Consider the following 12,035-nt stretch of genomic DNA (forward strand, 5'->3'; position numbering starts at 1 on the left):
TCTTCTGTCCTCCCACTAGTTTTGCCCACTTTGTGTGCCCTTGTTTTTAATCGGATACGGTCCTTTATTTCTTTAGTTAGCCACGGATGGCTTTCTTTTCTCTTGCACCCTTTCCTCCTCACTGGAATATATTTTTATGTTATGAAATATCTCCTTAAATGTACACCACTGTTCATCAACTGACCTACACTTTAATCTATTTTCCCAGTCTATTTTACCCAAATCTGCCCTCATACCTTCATAGTCTCCTTTATTTAAGCTTAGTACACTGGTTAGAGATCCAACTTTCTCACCCTCCATCTGAATTTGAAATTCAGTCATGCTATGATCACTCATTCCAAGGGGATCCTTTACTAGGAGATTGTTTATTAATCCTGTTTCATTACACATGACCAGATCTAAGATAGCCTGCCCCCTGGTTGGTTTCCTTACATACTGCTCAAGGAACCCCCGTCCCTTATGCACTCTATGAACTCTTCCTCAAGGCTACCCTGACCAATTTCATTTGTCCAATCAATATGGAGGTTAAAATCTTTATTGCTGTTCCCTTTTTACAAGCCACCACTATTTCTTGGTTTATGCTCCAACCAACAGAGTTGCTACTGTAAGGGGGCATATAGACTACGCCCACCAGTGACTTTATCCCCTTATTATTCCTTATCTCCACCCAAACTGTTTCAACATCCTGATCCTTTGAGCATATATCGAGGATCCTTTGAGCATGACCTTCCCACTCCTCCGCTGTACCAGGGACCTGCCGATGTTCCTGCTCACGCTCCAAACGACGACCTGGGTTTTGATGACGTCACACAGTCACCCACTTCGAAGCCGTCACACACTTGTAGCAGCTCGTGCTGGAAGCTGGTCGGGAGGGTAAAAGAGCAGCGGGGGCCCTTGAAACATTGTGGGCCACCCCGACCTGTGAGAGGACACCACCGCAGGTCGGGAAGATAAAAGAGCATACCACTAGCAGATGTACCACCATTTCAGTGAGGTGTTAACTGTTTCACAGATAAGTAAAAGAGGGGAAAAAGGGGTTTCTACCTGACGATTATCCTACTCCTACTGAAGGCAGAGCATCAGGGTGGAATGAGGAAACCATTCACCATGTTGTGCTTTGTTAATGTAAAAATCCAAAGTACTTTAAAACAAAAGTTCTGCTGGGAATCCAATGGTGCAGCACTCCAGTGCACTAACTTACCACATTAGAGAGGGAGGATGCACTTCTCCAGTGGGATTTACCCACACATTCTTTTCCCAAACACTGCCAGCTGGATTTCTCTTCCAGTCGCCGGCTCCCCACAGGGAGGGAGGGAAAATCTGATGGGCCAGAGGGCTCACACCATGCTTGTGCACATCCTAACAACTCATTCAAAAACAGATGATACTTGTTTTTTCAAAGCTATGTAAGCAGGAAAAGAAGATTTTAAAATTAAAAAAAAATAGAGCTACATGCTTGGGCATTGGGATGGGAGTTGGAAGATGTCTAAAATGGGACTGGGGAAAAGTATAAAGCTGAGGTGATTAAAAATTTACACCTGAAGAACCAGAATTGCGTGACTATTTCTACTTTGTAATTTTCTTTAAATTCTCTCTTCCTGATTATGTCGCTTTTAAAAACCAAAGAACATCTGGCACAGCTGCTTGTGGTAATGAACACCTGCACTGAGGTCTGCAAAAAATGTAAAAATATCTTTAGCTCTCTTTATTCCCTTTACATCAAAACAATGAAAGTCAAAATGTTGTCTTGGTGTAATTACTTGTTTGGAGCTAAGGTTATTGAGGGCGGAGAATAGGGGGGAAGCTGGCAAGATTCTCGTAAAAATGTAAGGTGTAGGATGAGAAAATTCCAGAATGAGATAGGGTTAATGAAGCTATCTTTTTAGGATGTTTCAGAAAGCATTTTACAACACCACTTGATTTTTGTTTCTCAATTGAACGCATTGACGGAGAGCAAAACGGGTTTGTGACCTGAAGCACTGTGCTTCTCACAAGCACACAGAAATCATCCTTTGTTTTCAGTGCTGCGTTTAATCTCTGGAGCCACTGTGAGCTCTTCATGACAAGTTGATACTTGCCACGGAACAGAGAAACACCCAAATATAAATACTCCCAGTTTGTAATTAAAGGCCAAACTACTAGGATCTGCAAAATAATTCTTTGAAAAAGACAAAACATGCTAGTTCTGAAGATTATTGTGACTCACTAGATATGGGCAAGTTTTATCATGAAAACTACAACTGCACACCCTTAATTTTAAACCGCCACACTTTTTCAGTATTGAATTACTCAACGAGAGTATAATTTATTGGCACCGTTTGACGGGTTGCAGAACCTAGATATTAGACTTCCAGCTAACTTTCGAGTTTCAGCACTGACTTTCAGTAGCCACTATCAATAGAAAAATGTCTGCGCGATTTCTGCTGACATATAACTGAATTTATTGCCAAGGTTTAAAGAGGATGCAGAAAGCCTTTTACAAATTTCAGTATCAACCACAATGGTAGTTTTAATAAATACCTTTGATCTGCTAAGGCATAAAAACATTCTTTTCAAAGTACTTACTTTCAGACTTAACACTGTCGCCATATTTCAGCATGCTTTCTGTGTTAAACAATTCAAATTTATATTCTAGGCAAAAATAATTTTTTTTAAAATAGTCCACAAATATATGAATGAACTAACAGAAAGTTGTTTAAACTCTACATATGGAACAGTTGCTGAGAGCTTGAGAGATTTTTGAGATGAACTGAAGGTGCTTCTTCTGTTTTGATTCCCATTTCAGGTTTATAGTTTCCTGTATGACCTTTAGAAAAAGAAAGCATTGATATTTCAACCTGTGCATTTAGGTTTAGTGACTACACAAGTCATTAGTAAACTATTCATTCTAAAACTGGTTAAGCAGATCTTTTTCTGTTTCTTCTTAACATTCACGCTGACAATTTCACACAATAGAACTTGGTTTGTTGCGGAACATGTGTTTCTGAATGCAAGCTGTCAGCATAGAAGGCTGTGGTAACTACAAGATGGAAATTTCCAAACCCAAATATCTACTAAAGTCATTATTTTCAAGGTAATAGTTTGTCTGGAGCACTCGAAATTTGCAATATCTACATCAAGACAGAAAAGTCATACCGATTGTACAGTAACGAGAGACCTGGTACACAGGTCAGCGACTGTGTAGCACAGATAATATTTGTAATAACATCCAATAAGTATTCAGTAACAACAACAGCTAACATTTATATAGCACCTCTAGGATAGGAGTAGGCCATTCAGCCTCTTGAGCGTGTGTGCTATTCAATTAGATCATGGCTCCATCTACCCGTCTTGGTTCCGTAACCATTAATACTTTTGGCTAACAAAATCTATCACTCTGTTTTGAAATTTTCAATTGATCTAGCCTGAACAGCTTTTAGGGGACAGAGTTGCAGATTTCCCTTTGTACCTAAAATCCTAATCTTTGCCACTTAATTTACAGTTCATTATATAAAACTTTTTCAATACTCATATATACGAAACAATAATGATTTTATCTTATCATTGGTCTTATGTGATGGTTCCTTCCTGCCCCGTGCATTCACAGCATCAGAAAAGACCAACCACAAATAGAGAGGAATTGAATCAGCCAGCTGGATAACATTGCACATGACTGTGAGCTTTACCAGTCTAATCTGGAATAGAAGCAGAGAAGTCAAACCCACTTCCTTAATCCTGCTAAACATTTTTTTTAGTTAAACGCATTATTGCTGTGTAGCTTGACCAGTTTCAATGAAACAATTGACCAAATATTCAAATAGTTCAGCCTTTATGAAGACAATTAGGAAAGTCATGTCTGTGAAATACCCCAAATTCTGTCTTTCAGTTTCTTTTGCTCGGAGTTTGAGTCCAGTATCTTTTTTGAAATGTTAATTGTTTCCATGTTAAACTAATGCTTTATTTTTCCATTGAATTTGATGATCTATAAAACACACCATAAATACTTTAATTGTGCTGTATATCCACACATTTAAAAACAGTCTTTAACTTTCACCAGTTGTTAACTTACCACCCATGGGTTATATGTAGTGCGAACACAGTGGGAAACCTAGAACACATTATCCCCATCAGCGAAGATGATGTCTGGATGGATATTTTCCGAATGAGAACAATTAAAAATGGAATTCCACAGTTTTCCATTGAGTACATTGGTACATTTTATTCAGAATACTATTTTATTTGAACCAATAAGTGGCATTTGCCATGAAGGGGAAACTGCAGATTCTTACTGGATGGATCTGCTGAGATGGGCTGAATGACCTTCCTCATCTGTATCAATTTTATGAATTGCTGAACTGATATATTTCCAGTTTTCTCCCTATTCCTTTTCCAAAAGGTGCTGACCTGTGCTGGGATCCAGTTCCATAGACGCTGCTGTCCTTCAAATACCTTTCCAAAGTTGCAATTCTTCATGTGCAAATTTAGACAGTGAGTGTTAGATCTGATGGGCCATTGAGCCTTCAGCTTTGAAACCATGATGGGACCAGGCCTTTTCTTTTGAATCTGATAGAACTGCCCTGGACCTTTTGAAACCACTACTGATATAGTATCATCCATTTCTTAGGGGTAGGTAACGGCGTATATAGAGACACCTGTAAATCTCATGTGCAGGTTTATTCTCCTTGGGACTTTCCTGCAGCTTATTCGTTTCTGGGATGTGGGCGTCGCTGGCAAGGCCAGCATTTATTGCCCATCCCTAATTGCCCTTGAGAAGGTGGTGGTGAACCGCCGCCTTGAACCGCTGCAGTCAGTGTGGTGAAGGTACTCCCACAGTGCTGTTCGGGAGGGAGTTCCAGGATTTTGACCCAGCGACAATGAAGGAACGGCGATATATTTCCAAGTCAGGATGGTGTGACTTGGAGGGGAATGTGGAGGTGGTGGTGTTCCCATGCGCCTGCTGCCCTTATCTTTCTAGATGGTAGCGGTCGTGGGTTTGGGAAGTGCTGCTGAAGAAGCCTTGGCCAGTTGCTGCAGTGCATCTTGTCACGGTACGTCGTGATGGAAGGAGTGAATGTTTAAGGTGGTGGATGGGGTGACAATCAAGTGGGCTGCTTTGTCCTGGATGTTGTCCAGCTTCTTAAGTGTTGTTGGAGCTGCACATCCAGGTAAATGGAGATTATTCCAGCACACTCCTGACTTGTGCCTTGTAGATGGTGGAAAGGCTTTGGGGAGTCAGGAGATGAGACACTCGCCGCAGAATACCCAGCCTCTGACCTGCTCTTGTTGCCATAGTATTTATGCGGCTGGTCCAGTTAAGTTTCTGGTCAGTGGTGACCCCCAGGTTATTGATGGGGGATCTTGGCATATATGTGCTCATATTGTGGAATAGGCGTAGCAAGAATTAGGAGGCTGGGCGTTGGTTTTTCTTGATTGCCTTAGTTGTGATTAACAGAATAGTGATGCTTCGTACTCTGAGTGAGTGATTCACCTACGCCTGTGTTATTTATAGACTTCTGTTTATTATGTAATTAACAGCAACCACATGACTGTTTAAAATTCAGGATTATCATCAGGTTTATAAAAGTATAAGTTACACCTTTCAACAGTTTCGTACCATTTCCCAAAAGTGAACCTCGTCACCCACAATCCAGAAGCTGCGTCATTAAAGTAGTCTGTGCTTGCAGGTGGTCTTTTTTAACTTGCTGTGTGAAATTTTAGGCGGCCGGTTAGCTCAGTTGGTTAGAACATGGTGCTAATAAAGCCAAGGTCATGGCTTTGATCCTCGTACGGGGAATTCAAAAATTGGGTGGCTAGTAACTGGCTGTTCTAAAGTAAAATTTGGACTGCACAAATGTAATGAATTGGTTTACATCTAAATGCAATTTTTCCATAAAATGTATAAAAGCAAATTATATTATAACTTGTAAAATATGTATGGGATATGAGACATTAAATGACTTTGCTAAGCAAAAAAAAATAATGACTCCAATTGCAGTGAACTGCACACTGGAGTTTACATTGAAAATGTAACACAATTCAATCAACTCCGTGTGATGGAATCCCAAAGACTGATCCAAAGTTTTAAGACTTAATTAACTAATATATTTCATAATTCATAGAACACAAAAGTACCAGAAGTTCAAGGTTAGCACAGTAAGAATCTATCCGAAATGTCCTCCGAAGTGTAGACAAAGGATTAATTATCTTTAGAATTTTTAGATAAAGAAGTGAAGATTAAAGCGTAGGTTTTGCCTCCGGTTTCTGGATACACACCTGGATTGTGCTTTATTGAGGACCACCCAATCAGGATCGAGAAAAATTCCCTTCAGTAGCCAAGGACTAATATTTTGATATTGCATATTTTTCCTGTGGTTAGACTTCCAATCATGGTTTGACAATATCAATATAGGAATAGGAAAAGGCCATCCAGCCCCTTGAGTCAGTTCTGCCATGACTGATATGTCTGTTATCTCCATCGACCCACCTTGGTTCCATTACCTTAATACCCTTGCTTAACAAAAACCTGTTTTGAAATTTTCAATTGGCCTAGCCTGAACAGCTTTTTGGAGGCAAGAGTTTCCGATTTCCACGACCCTTTGTGTGAAGATGTGCTTCCCGACATCACTCTGGAATGGCCTAGCTCTAATTTGAAGGTTATGTCCCCTTGTTCTGGACTCCATTACTAGAGGAAATAGCTTCTCCCTATTTACCCTATCAAGTCCTTTTAATCATCTTAAATACCTCAATTAGATAACCTCTCAATCGTCTATACTCAAGGGAATACAAACCTAGTCAATACAACCTGTCCTCATAAGTTAGCCCTTGCCCCAGTATTCTGGTGACTCTGTGCTGCATCCACTCCAAGGTCATTATATTCTTAAACATAGTTGACCATGAGGATGTGTGTTGGATAAAACATGATCAGGCAATGCTTAAAAATGCTTGATAATAGTAAACATCCAACAAGATAACTGCCTACTATTAACAATTTAAAATCAAACTCTTTACAATATTCAAAACTGCAATAAGACAAACATTAACATTTTCACAAATACTGTATAAGCATATAAGTATCACCACAATGACATTCAGCAAACAAGATTGAGCCCTAGATGCAACAATTAGCATTTCAAAATCATGTACTGAGCCTCCCACAGATTATCTAGCCAAGCTGGAGTTGACATCTTTGCTTTTAAATCATACAACCATCACTTAACCAAAAGTCAAATGCAGTTGTTTAAAATTGTATAGTCCAGTTGTTCTAATGTTGATGCACAATTTCTATAGATTTGAAATGCAGGATACACTTGTGCAGTCCTTTCAAAAGAGTGACAGCCCACATGATTTTTGTATATCAGTAACCTCAATCATGGGACTGATTTTGCTGTCCTTATTTAGCATTCTGGAAAGTCCCATTTCATATTTCAGCACAATATATTTGAAATGTTCTCTGAGTTCATAGGTACATGGGGAAACAAGGGTACAGTTGAAATAAAGCACTTTCTCTAGTTTCATGCATTGTAAACTTGGCATCCTAGCAAAAGCAACTCAAGTTATAAAGGTAACAACTAAGATGCAAGAGCTAAGGTTCCATTCTTAACCACAGGATGATCTGACTGACCTTGTTTAGCATTTGGAAAGTCCCTGTTTAGAATTTACTGTGAATGGTTTGTAAGTGTATGCAACAAGTATCTTTTCAGAACATTTTTCCATTCATACAAAAATAAGTGAGGCCCCAAAGAAACCACTTCATTTGGGTTTTGCAAACTCATGGATTTAAAGTACAAAATTGTAAATTTTGCACAAATTTAAAAATAAAATATAAATCTGAGCTAAAAACACAAAATGTAGGAACAAGTTAATCAGCAACTGTGAAGAGAAAGGACAGGTTCATGTTTGAGTTTTAGACCAGAAATGTCACTCTGTTTACGTGGTGGGCCACGACCAGCAGAAGTTATTTGGACAGAAACTGGTCTGCATTTCGCCTGTTTTTTTGGGTGTAACACGGTGCAATGTATACCAATTTCTGGCCGTGAAGTCCTGCAGCTAATCTGTGCCTGTGGCATGGCCGTGGCCGCATTGATCCTCACTGTTTTTAGGTAGCCCTGGAAGCTGCCTGAAATCTGCGTTCTATCAATTTAAATATGCACCTGTTTCAAGACCCTTCTGCAAAGTACCTGAAATACTATGTGGAGCATGCACCGTGAAAGCTCCGACTAGCTTTTCTAGTTCTACAGTGGTCCTTAAAGCGAAGAAATGTTAGGGCAAGTTCTTTTTTACTTCCCTTTCTGTGAGTGTGGAGAAGCAAGAGTGAGCCGCTGCCAGCCTGTACTCCACCTTCCTGCATCTCATTCCACCGTGTATTGCATCGTGTGATGTAAAATCACAATGAGCGTGCAGCTCCCTCCGCACAGTGAAAATAGTTGGTCTCCATCTTCTTGTTCCCCATTTGCACACCAAATGGAAACCGTTTCACTGGTTACCCATAGTAATATCCCTAGCTTTCACTGACCCTTTTACTGGGGTTGCTCCTCTTGCTCTGCTGCTCTCACTCATCACATTGCTGCTGCCACTGCTCTGCAGGAAACGCTGGACCCCACGGCCACCCAACCCCATTCCCCAGTCGGGGACTACTGCTGGGATATGGTTCCACGGATGTCCGGCACACTTCGCTCACCCAAGGGACCACCATCACCATCATCAGAATCATAAGCAGTCCCTCGAAATGAGGATGACTTGCTTCCACGCCAAGAAAGGATGAGTTCACAGGTGTTTCAATGAAGGACCTAATATTCCAGGTCCTGAACTACATCCTGAAGGGTGAAGATGCCTGTGCGTGGATTTTTTTTAATGTGTGGTGTCCGTTGCACACCAGCCACCACACGGGCTTGACAGAACTAGGTCTTGGTCCAGTGGCAAGGATTAACCAAGACAACTGGAGACCTGCTCGACTGCACGGACCTAGTGTGCACATATATCGCAGTGTGGACTGGCCGTGCTGCCCCTGGCCTCTTGGCCCTGAACTTGTGCCTCTCCTGGGCCCTGATCACATCCCTCCACACTCTCTCACCACTCCTGCTGTATCTGCCCACGCTCCAATCACCGACCTGGACCTTGATGACGTCCAGCGTGGAGGCCCCGACCTGCGGGAGAACACCAGCGGCACGTCGGGGCCATAAAAGGAGCGGAGGCGCGGTGGCCCGGGAGCAGCGTGGAGGCATGCCGCTTCAGGGAGCAGCTCGAGCTGGTGCAGGAGGGCGACTGCAGCGAAGACTGACGTCATCAAGGTCCAAGGGACCATGTGTGAGTATAAACAGTAAGCATCAGCAAACAATTGGATCTTGGTGGCCATCACAGCCAAGACTGGTCACCCAGTGTCTACAATCACACTTTGTCTGGCAGGAACCACTTGATAGCGTTCAGGAACAGGAACCCGTTTATGATTTTTTTTTTTCCCCTCCCTTTTTTTCCTTTTCTAAATTAGGTACCAAGGTCAATAAAGTCATCTACTGGGAGAGAAGATAGCTGATTAGTTTCTAATGACCCCTTCTGGAAAGCTCATGTAGGTGGTGGTTGGGTGAGGACATCCTTGCAGTAGCCCCTGTATATCCCGACCCTTGCCCCAGTGGTTGAATAATGGGTGAGCTTCTGGAAGGTATCAACACCTTCTAGAGTGGATGAGAACATTTGTAGAAAAATATTGGTGGAAAAAGGAACATTCGAAGGATCAGTACATCATTTAAGTAGCCTCGCAAAAACCCTTGGCTCTGTTTACTTCGACGATGGTTGATTATATCTGACTGCATATTCTATTTGAAAAGAAATCCGCTGTGGAGATTGGGAGTCGTGGTATCTTATTCTCAACCTGAACAGCTGGACACTTGGTAAAGTGTCTCAACTGAACGGTCCAAAGGAAAAGCATTCTTGGAATTTTTTGAGATCTGTTTCCAACCAAGGGTTCATGACACCGTGGGTGGCTCTGTTGCACAGGAGGGCAGGAAAAAGAGCGGAAGAGCTATAGTGATAGGGAATTCGATTGTAAGGGGAATAGATGGGCGTTTCTGCGGCCGCAACCGAGACTCCAGGATGGTATGTTGCCTCCCGGATGCAAGGGTCAAGGATGTCTCGGGGCGGGTGCAGGACATTCTGAAAAGGGAGGGTGAACAGCCAGTTGTCGTGGTGCATATAGGTACCAACGATATAGGTTAAAAAAAAAACGGGATGCGGTCCTACGAGACGAATTTAGGGAGCTAGGAGCTAAATTGAAAAGTAGGACCTCAAAAGTAGTAATCTCAGGATTGCTACCAGTGCCACGTGCTAGTCAGAGCAGGAATCGAAGGATAGCTCGGATGAATACATGGCTTGAGGAGTGGTGCAAAAGGGAGGGATTCAAATTCCTGGGACATTGGAACCGTTTCTGGGGGAGGTGGTACCAGTACAAACCGAACGGTCTGCACCTGGGCAGGACCGGAACCAATGTTCCAGGGGGAGTGTTTGCTCGTGCTGTTGGGGAGGAGTTAAACTAATACGGCAGGGGGACAGGAACCTATGCAGGGAGACAGAGGGAAATAAAATGGAGTCAGAAGCAAAAGATAGAAAGGCGAATAGTAAAAGTGGAGTGCAGAGAAACCCAAGGCAAAAATCAAAAAGGGCCACATTACAGCAAAATTCTAAAGGGGCAAAGTGTGTTTAAAAAGACAAGCCTGAAGGCTCTGTGCCTCAATGCGAGGAGTATTCGTAATAAGGTGGATGAATTAATTGTGCAGATAACAGTTAACGGATACAATGTGATTGGCATCACGGAGACATGGCTCCAGGGGACCAAGGCTGGGAACTCAACATCCAGGGGTATTCAACATTTAGGAAGGTTAAACAGAAAGGAAAAGGAGGCGGGGTGGCGTTGCTGGTTAAAGAGGAAATCAATGCAATTGTAAGGAAGGACATTAGCTTGGATGATGTGGAATCGGTATGGGTGGAGCTACGGAATACCAAAGGGCAGAAAACGCTAGTGGGAGTTGTGTATAGACCACCAAGTAGTAGTAGTGAGATTGAGGACAGCATCAAACAAGAAATAAGGAATGTGGGCAATAAAGGTACAGCAGTAATCGTGGGCGACTTTAATCTACATATTGATTGCACTAACTTAACTGGTAGCAATGCGGTGGAGGAGGATTTCCTGGAGTGTATTAGGAATGGTTTTCTGGACCAATATGTCGATGAACCAACCAGAGAGCTGGCCATCCTAGACTGGGTGATGTGTAATGAGAAGGGACTAATTAGCAATCTTGTTGTGTGAGGCCCCTTGGGGAAGAGTGACCATAATATGGTAGAATTACGTATTAAGATGGAGAGTGACAAAGTTAATTTGGAAACTAGGGTCCTGAACTTAAGGAAAGGTAACTTCGACAGTATGAGGCGTGAATTGGCTAGAATAGACTGGCAAAGGATACTTAAAGGGTTGACGGTGGATAAGCAATGGCAAACATTTAAAGATCACATAGATGAACTTCAGCAATTGTACATCCCTGTCTGGAGTAAAAATAAAACGGGGAAGGTGGCTCAACCATGGCTAAAAAGGGAAATTAAGGATAGTGTTAAAACCAAGGAAGAGATATATAAATTGGCTAAAAAAAGCAACAAACCTGAGGACTGGGAGAAATTTAGAATTCAACAGAGGAGGACTAAGGGTTTAATTAAGAGGGGGAAAATAGAGTACGAGAGGAAGCTAGCAGGGAACATAAAAACTGACTGCAAAAGCTTCTATAAATATGTGAAGAGAAAAGGATTAGTAAAGACAAACGTAGGTCCCTTGCTGTCGGATTCAGGTGAATTTATTATGGGGAACAAAGAAATAGCAGACCAATTGAACCAATACTTCGGTTCTGTCTTCACGAAGGAAGACACAAATAACCTTCCGAATGTACGAGGGGATAGTGGGTCTAATGAGAAGGAGGAACTGAAGGATATCCTTATTAGGCTGGAAATTGTGTTAGAAATAGTGGATGCATTGGTGATCATTTTCCAACAGTCTATCGACTCTGGATCAGTTCCTATGG

The 12,035-nt window shown here is 42.0% G+C and overlaps 1 protein-coding gene and 1 long non-coding RNA gene across 4 annotated transcripts in view; one reads left to right on the top strand and one right to left on the bottom strand.

The window, feature by feature from the left end:
- Positions 1-12,035, top strand: part of sh2b3 (SH2B adaptor protein 3) — a 238,434-nt gene that overhangs the window by 38,324 nt on the left and 188,075 nt on the right. The gene's annotated exons all lie outside the window — the stretch shown is intronic.
- LOC139268966 (uncharacterized) overlaps positions 2,721-12,035 on the bottom strand; it is a 120,491-nt gene continuing 111,176 nt past the window's right edge. The window contains exon 3 of the long non-coding RNA XR_011594138.1: positions 2,721-2,806. This is a non-coding gene — a long non-coding RNA (uncharacterized lncRNA). The remainder of the gene's footprint in view (positions 2,807-12,035) is intronic.

This window comes from Pristiophorus japonicus, chromosome 8 (assembly GCF_044704955.1).
Source record: "Pristiophorus japonicus isolate sPriJap1 chromosome 8, sPriJap1.hap1, whole genome shotgun sequence".
Lineage (NCBI taxonomy): Eukaryota > Metazoa > Chordata > Chondrichthyes > Pristiophoridae > Pristiophorus > Pristiophorus japonicus.